We start from the raw sequence: 9068 nt of genomic DNA, 5'->3' as shown, positions 1-9068 counted from the left end.
AACCTAAACGTATTAATAATGTGTGTTGCATCATACTGAAACCTGGGATTTTGATTTGATGAGCAATTATACCATCACATTCTGGAATCTAAACCTGCTTATAATTGCTAAAGTATATATAGATTTGGATATGTTCCCTATTTCCACCTACATGCATGTACTTACTAGTTGCAATAACAGTTAAATGTGTGTCTCTTTGTTGTCCTTGTTTATAGCTGTATGTGTATTTCTACCTTCCTGTAAATTGCTCTTAGAACTGTGTATTCAGAGCAAAATACCTTGTATGTGTACAAATACTGGCCAATAAAACTGATTCTGAACTACAGCACAAACAGTAGACCTTCGGTCATTTAGATTGTATACTTTTGTTTGTAAGGAGTACTTGTGAATGTAAGGCTAAATTGCTGCTGTTCAAATTTGAATTTCCACACTAGTTGTACAGGTTGGGAAAAAGGGAAACCACAGAAATGATTAGTTTTAGAAAACAGATGTGCTGCTGTGTATGTATGCATTAGTATATTAACAGGACCGAATTTCACTTGATATGTCCCAAGTAGGGTTATTTGACGACTAGATCCACACTCCGTTACAAAACAGATGTCTATCCTTCATCTCTAGAGTTTGTATGCATGTGTGATGAACTGTTAGCGTTCTTCATTAACAGGAGGTTGAAGTCTTTTCTCAGAGGCTCAGACGAAAGTAGCAGACAGCAGCTGACACTTCGAAATCATCTTCATGGAAATGTGACAACAAATCGCCCATTCACTGTTCGGTGAACTTCAGGTGGAACCTCATCCTAGCATCTGCACTGATGAATCCTCCAGTCCCCTCTGCGTCTCTGCATCAGCAAGAAGTCAACTCCTCCTCCATACCAGCTGCCCAGTCACTATTCATTCTGAATACTATCCAAGCTAATATTGGCGTGTCTGTGCAACACAATGACTGGTCCAGGAGTGCGTGTCTGTGTCTTTGTGTTGATGCAAAGGAACATGGAAAGTTGTTTGAGCATGACACGGGGGAAAGGAAAGTTGTAACATGTTTGTTGAATGTGGTATGTAGCGCATTTCATGGGTCAAGTATGAAATTAGTCCATTTCACTTAATGTTTTATGCAACTGCAACAAAAATAAGAGAACATCTCTTTTCATAGAGGCATAAGGGTACTAATGATTGTGCTTTGTGTAGGAGGAAACCGCTACAGCTTGAACATCGGGGTCCTTGTTTCAAAAGAGGAACCACTTTGAGATAACCATAAGGTTTGAAAAGGTGATGTGCGCTGCCAACGTGGCACTACATCTTTATGCGAGCTTCACGAAACCAACATATTCAGTGGTTCTGAGGAGTTGTGAAAGGCTTTGATGTGGATGATGGCTTTGAGCAAAACATACTGAGTGCTGTAACTGTTATTCTAAGTGTCTAAGTTAACAAAGCAGATCCATGAACACTGTTAACTGATAAAAGATGCAGTTTTTTACAACATGCAGAAACTTGTATAATTGAAGTGTCATCAAGGTTTAGAGAAGTTAATTCTATTCTTTGTTGTTAAACAGTAAAGGTCAATTCATTTTATTTGGGCTGTGCTTGACTTGAAGAACTTCAGTGACTAGTCCTGACCAAATGATTTCATAAAAACCCTTCTGTGAATCCACTGTCAAATTGAATTGCCTTAATATTGAGAAAAGAAAAGCTTCACTGGGATATGTGCACTCCATTTTAATAAATTAAAAGTTTTGGGCATAGACTTTTTTCAGGCATGCAGTATGTAGTCTTTAATAAAATACAGTATGCAGATTTTAGTTTGCAATGCTTTTCTTTGTCTGGTCATCTTTACAGCACTTGTAGTGAACTGAACTGTGAACTGCATGTTTGGTTAAAGCCCTTTAACCAAATATGCAGTTCACTATTTAGCACTTTTTTTTAAAATCCTTATACCAAATCCTAATCTAAAATTAGTTTTCAAACAGCAAAAGCGATGGAAGCTAAGGATTTCAAACAGTTTAGAGTTGTGAAGCAGGTTTTTAGAGAATAGAATTGGGAAAAAGAAAAAGATTGTTCAAGATGTTCTTCAATCTTTCAAATGATGAAAAATGTTGTGTGTATGTGAGCATCTTCATGTTGACTCCAAGCTGAACGTGTGAACATGTGTGCTTTATGTGCAGGTTATGGTGAAAAAAACACCCTAAACCCTGACTGGAAAGTATTCTTCAAAGGCCCACAGCTTATTCACCGTACGAGGCAGAATAAGAGACTGTTTCAAAAAGTGTTGATGTGTTACGATTTCCTTTTTACCAACTAAAGCTTCGTCTTCCAACCCATGTTCATCATTCAGTGACTGTCGTTTTCTGCAGTGTATGAGAACCGTTTCAGTTTGCATGAGACCTTTGCAAAATCCGACAAAATGAACATCAGCGCAGTGTTTCAATATACTGATACCAAAACGTGGTTAAGCTCCAGCACTACCCCACACACAGTTGCTCTGTGTAAAACCAGTTATGAGACTGGTTTCAATGAGTTTGTGTTTACCTGAATAATGAGTAAAACATACTTACCCACTGCTGACCCCTGCTATTTATCAGTCATCCCAGAGAGAGAGTATGTATGAGTAGGTATGCGTCAAGTGTGTGCGTGCTTGTGCGTGATTGTGTTACGTAGTGCCACGATTCAAAGAGGAAGGAAAATCTGCAATGCCAAAATAGGCATTTTGTGCATGGTGTGTAAACTGCTGTGTGATCTGAATGTGTATGAGTAGTGAATGGTACATACACGCTGTGTAAAGCTTAGATGATGGTATGGAAGTGCCCTTGACTTCTGTGAGACTGGGCTCGCAGGCTAAGGGAGATGCAGCCTCCTCCTGCCCTCCATCTTCCTTCACCACCTCCTTGTCACCCTTCTCCGTAGCCTTTCCTGCTAATCTCTTAGACATCCTACCCGACCTCTGACCCTGTGATGAAAATATTTGCACAGGTCAAAAAAATAAAGATACGTCACAGCAGGGAATAGATTCACATTAAATCAGACACAAACTGTAGAAAATATGTTTTTAAATATTGCCTTTGATCTTTAAATGTCTCTTAATATCTCAGTCTGCATGGTGAAATTACTTACCTCTGCGGTAGGTCTGGCAGCAGCAGCTTTTCTCAGTGGCCGTCCTCTGGCCTTTGGCACCTTAGGCACAGAAAGAGTCTTCATAGTGAAGGCAGCGTGCTGAAGAATGCACTCAGTGCCACAGTAAACAGAGTCTGGTAGGGCTTGTTTGGAGCACTCGCGTCCAATGCACAGAGGAAAAGAGCTGTCGATCTCCATCTCAGTTTCAGGCTTGGGATCGGGCTCAGGCTGAGGCTTTGGCTCCATCACAGGAACCTCCTCCTCCTCCTCCTCCATCACCAATACAGTCCCCTGAAACCAGACTCTCATCTTAGACCCCGATACCAAACTTCTATCATGCAAATCAGCCAATGACTAATTACACAAATATAATACTGGGATGAGCTACAACCTAAAAAATAGGGCTGTAGCCTTGTTGACTGCCTATCAGCAAATAAGATGGTTCTCACCAATTTTGGCAGCTGATGTATGTGTATTGTTTTTTTGCTGTCAGATTTGGAAACCGTATTGAAGAAAGATCTGTGACAGCGCCAAAGCTAAAAGGGATGACTAACAAGGTGATGGAGTTCATCACATCAGACGACCAGCGGAGATATGCTCTCAGTCCCCTGAACACTGTGGCCACACTAGGGGCCTGGTATACTACAATAACATTGAGGCGCCTCTATGTTATTATCGACCAACACCAGCGTTTTCTCCCGCCGTATGCCTATACACTGGAGATCAAAATTAGAGAACAAATTATAAATACTTGATTGATTTCTGAAATATTGTTATTTTTTAATGTTCAGAATTTGAAAGAATATCTGCTGTGGCTATACCACAGCATGTTTTTTTAAAATAGCCATGGCACTTTTCACCTTTATTTTGTGAAAAAAGCAGTGAGCAAAATTAGAGAACAGTGACCACTATGTCAGAGATTTAAACAATGTTCTCTTAGGGATAGATATTGTATCAATTCTGAACAATAAAAAAATAACAGTATTTCAGAATAATAATCACGTATTCATATTTATAATATGTTCTCTAATTTTGATCTCCAGTGTATGTGTTTTGAACATATTAGCTGTAGCTATATTGACTGATCAGCTCAGTCTATGTGTGTCACCTGCTGCTGGCTGCCTCATTCGCTTTTCTGTCAGTCAGCTGGTGAAGGCAGGTTATCCAGCCCCTTTTTACTCGGCTCGGGAGCTGCAGACAGACGGCAGAGACCGAACCGTTCTATCTGCTTCTCAAATACGGAAGCTGCAGGTTTGTCAGGAGCGGACACTGACTCTCAATGAGAAATATCGTCACATTTAATATCGCGAGATGTCGTGAGACAATATCTACTCACAGCCCTACACACATGAGTTAAAGTCAATGGATATATGAAGTTAAGTTGCTAACAGTGAAATTACACATTTTAACTTGATAAAAGCTGTGTTACACTTTCAGGATAATATATTTTTAATTTATTATGTTTGTAATGGCTTTTGCATTCAATTTAGATTTCACATTTTTTTGGAGGGCTTTGCAAGTACTGAAAAATGATTGTCATAGAGTAGGTGACGCTATTTTTCATGTGAAAAAAGGTAATATCAAAAGTTGTTTCATGAATTTGTATCGTTGAATTTGTGCTCTATCAAAATATATCATCAGGTGTCATGAAGGGATAATGACTTTAAAACGGTTCAGTTCTTTTTTTAAATGAAGATTTCTTTGTTTCCCTAAAAACAAAAAAATTAGTATCAGATCAAACAAAAGAGATCACATCGTGTTAAGTTGCTGTGGGCTGTTAATTCTAACTTCCAAGCACAAGGCAGAAGATAACGTTGTCTGAGCTTCAGGAAGCATTCACTCTACGGCTACTTACAGGGAAGATAGACCCAGAAATACTGTGGACACTGACTGACAGACAAAAAATTAAAAAAAATGCTCGACTTGAAGAATCTCAGTCGACTGATGTTTCGATTCTTAAATTTTCAGGGTACAGCCCTACTAAAAACTACCTGCTGCTGCCTACAAGTTCAAAAGCTATTCATATTTTGTTGTTAGTAAGGATCATAAGCTATCTGGAGATCACTGGCAATCAAAAGGAAATTCTAACCTTGAGGTCTTGCTCCTCCTCATGCCCCTCCCGTTCTTCACTAGATGAACATTGTGTCAAGCATTCACCAAAGCTAAACTCTGGTTGAGTCTCATGTTGGAGTTGGATCTGCTTCTTTGTAGAGCAAGGGGGGCAGATGTACTCTTCCCCTTTCCTTTCCATCTTACGGCCCTGTATCTCACTGATACCAACACAGTCGCCATGGAACCACTCTTGGCAACTGTCACAGCAGATCATGAACCTAGAAACACAGCAGTGATCAGAAAGTGAAACTCACAGATGGTATGCAAACCTCAGACGCCCAAGAGATCTTGTTACCCGAAATAAGCATGTACCTTTTATCTTGTTTTTGTCGACAGATGCAGTACAGAGCATTGGAGTCAGAGCCTTCTGTGTCCGATGTGCTTGAACCATCTACTACATTGTTCATGTCTTTCTTCTTCTCCTCCTCCTCCTCCTCCTCCTCCTCCTCCTCAACCACCTCCACCACCTCCTCCTCCGGTGTGTCATCATACTGGCCAGGAGTCACATCAGTAATCTGGTCTAAATCAGAGTCTATGATTATGCAGTCTGAGCTGGAGTGATGGGCAGGACTAAGAGTGTTGTCAGAGTTACCTGATAATATCTCAGTTTCAGAGGGGGTTTTTGAGTCTTTTTCCTCCTCGTGCAGCTGCTGTTCAACTGGATTAACCAGGACCTCATTGTAATTGTCCTCATCATCTACCATGCTTGTCTGAAGCGCCGCTGCCCTGCCCCTCCCCCTGCCCCTTCCTCTACCTCTTCCCCTACTCCTTCCTCTGCCTCGACCCCTTCCTCTGGCCTTACCTCTTCCAGCTCTGCCCCCTCTAGCCCCTCGTCCGCCTTTAGATGCCAGCTGCTCCTTAATCTGTATCAGAGTCAGTTCGTCACTGTTCTCTTCTTGCCCAGAAATCAACACCACATCATCGATTTCCCCTCCTGCCACACTGTCAGGAGCAACAAGCTGTGATATCTCCATGTCATCAGCATCAGTATCAGTTTCTTCTATAACCTCTGGAGGAGGAGCCTCGATGGCACCAGTGGCCTCCAAAGTGTCCGAGACTGCCAGGGCATCTGACATTTCCATTGGTAAGCCCTCATTCCCGCCAAGCAGTGAGAAGGCCGTGTGGAAGGCAGACCCAAAATCTTGCCATAAGCTGGGGTCGAGGCTCCCTCCTGCAGAAGTTTCTGAGGGTGACTTGCTCTGCTCTGCTGCAGGCGAGGATGGGGCAGACCACTCAAGCTCATCTAAAAGAGTTGAATGAGTAGCTCTTTGGGAGGCGGAGGTTTCTGGAGTGGCCTCGGGTGTATGGATGGTTCGACGACTTCGGCCTCTGCGTATAAGCGGAGGACTGTGAGTTAGGTCTCCGACTTCATCCAAGAACTCCCTTTTAGCGATGGTTGTCCGCCTGAAGCCCCAGGACTTTTTAACTTGAGACATTGTTGGCCTATCGCTCAACTCTTCCCCTTCTGACTGGCTCTGCTGTCCCTCTACAGAAACAGGAACAAACACCGTTAACAAAAATAAATCTCTTTCATGTTTATTTTATAGGGTGGTCTGCCCATTTCTGCAACTCAAAGACTAAAGAATCTGTATTACCTGAATTGGCATTGCTGTTATTTTCCATTGGTTCCATACTGACATCCACAGGTAACAAGGCTGTCAAAACACATAAGGCACAATTTGTAAGCAAACGAAATTTAAGGAATGTTAACTAGTTGGCAAGTTTGATGATGGCTTTATCAACAACTAATAAGCTGCCAAAGCCATGTGTGCAAACTTTATTCCACTTATCTCTCTTTGCACCTATGTAAAATATGGAGGGAAAATACACCAAACCGTCCACATTAGATTCTGAGTCAATAATAAGCCATTAAAATGTACCGTAACAATAATGAATACTGTGATGCTGTGTGAGAATTTAGTTCCCAAGCTCATGTCCCTAACATGCCTGTACAAGTGCACTCACTGGCCAGTTCATTGGCGCTACTGAACTGTTTCAAAACAACACATGAAACCTTCATAAAGGTTATAAAGTTTGTTTTTTTGTTTGAATTGTTTCAGAGTGGTGTTGATTCAAAAGCTGAATCGTATTATACTGAGGTGTTTTTAATAATTCACAGCACTACAAACAGTTACATTTGATACATACAGGAGTTATTGCTGGGCTGATGTACTATGCTGCCTCTGCTTTACTACTGAATGAGCAACTGAATTTATGTTCACCAAACTCAACCAAGTCAACTTGGGGCTTTAATTTAACCGGTTATTGCCTAAAGATGAAGATGAGAAATGTGAAGCTATGGGGTTTGTCCAAGTTTATAACTATAGCTAAAAAATACTATCATTGGGCCTAACAAATATAACATGTGAAAACCACTTCCTTACATCTGCGTTGTTTTATAACTTGAGAGTAAAGGAATGAAAGGCTGTCTACGTAGTTACGTGCGTGTCACTATATGGGTTCATCTGCATTAGGTTTCATTGCTGTCATAAACATGGGTTTAACATGTTACTTAGAGTTAGTGTGCATATTATGACACTTGAAACGAGGGACTACATGATGAAATAGGCTGTTTCCAGCCATGTGTCGCATGAAATATTAATCTTAGATTGTCCAGTTTCATATTTTTCACACCTGTCCAGTACTGACACTTTCTAATGTTGGTTGTGGTGTTAAGGCCTAAGGAGTTGATCAATCCACAGGGGTCCACAAATTGTTTTGTTGGTTGTTTAATCTTTTCCAACCAAATAATAAATATATTTACACAACCTCTATGTAGGTTTACTGGCTTATAGGCACCACTAAGGTAGCCATGCTCAGATACAATTGTGCTGAAGGATTCAAGAGGCTCAAGACCCCCCTTTTTAATCAGGGTTTTAACTGACCTGTTTAATTCTAATTCCTTTTATGCTTCTTATATATTTTATTATTTTTAGCTTCTATTCCTTTTATCTTATTTTACCGTTTTTACTGCCTCAGTTTTTAGCCGCTATACTTTTAATCTTCTTTTACCTTTTTTACTCCCTCAGTTTTTAGCCTCTATTCATTTTACCTTTTTTACTCCCTCAGTTTTTAGCCTCAATTCATTTTATCTTATTTTACTCCCTCGGTTTTTAGCTTCTATATCTTTTATGTTATGTCACTGTTTTAGCCCCTTAGTTTTCCAGTGTTTCCTGCTGGGGGCCGACCACACCGGGAGTTGTCTCTGGTCCACCGATGCAGGTGCTGTCCCGTGGGCCGGGTGGCTTGAGAGCTCTACACCGTGGTGTGGAGCCTCCTGTCTGCCTGGGCTGGGGTGGTCCCTGTGGCGGTGCCCCCTGCAGCCATGGACCATGATTCCTCTCGGCGTGCGCGGCCCCCAAGGGCAGATTCTTCCTCACCTCAGATCTCAGTGCCTGACCATGTCTCCTCAGCAACAGCTAATGTATGTGTGTGGGAGTGCGTGAGTGTGTATGTCTTTGTGTATCCTAGTGTGTATATTTTTGAGGGTGGGAGGTTTGGGTTTTCATGGTGTTTCTTTGTTGTTCATGTTTTGTTTTGCTTTTATTTTCTGTGAGGCACTTTGTGCTACTGTCAAAGTATGAAAAGTGCCATATAAATAAAGACTGATATGCTTCCATGTGCCTTCCAAATGTATGTTTAACATTAACATATGATGTATGAATATGTTAATAATGATCATTTCAATATTTTAGTGCTGTATGCACCATACAAAGCTGTGTGTATAGGCTTTAGGCCACCCTAGCAGTTAGGCCCAATTTAATATGCAACAATATGCTTCATGTCTCTTTCAGCGGAGGGATCCTTGGCCGAATAAACGGTGAAGACCCCTGGTCTAGTGCAGATGGTGCA

Source organism: Echiichthys vipera (genome assembly GCF_963691815.1).
Source record: "Echiichthys vipera genome assembly, chromosome: 9".
In the NCBI taxonomy this organism is placed as follows: domain Eukaryota; kingdom Metazoa; phylum Chordata; class Actinopteri; order Perciformes; family Trachinidae; genus Echiichthys; species Echiichthys vipera.
Note: the sequence above shows the minus strand (reverse complement) of the source record.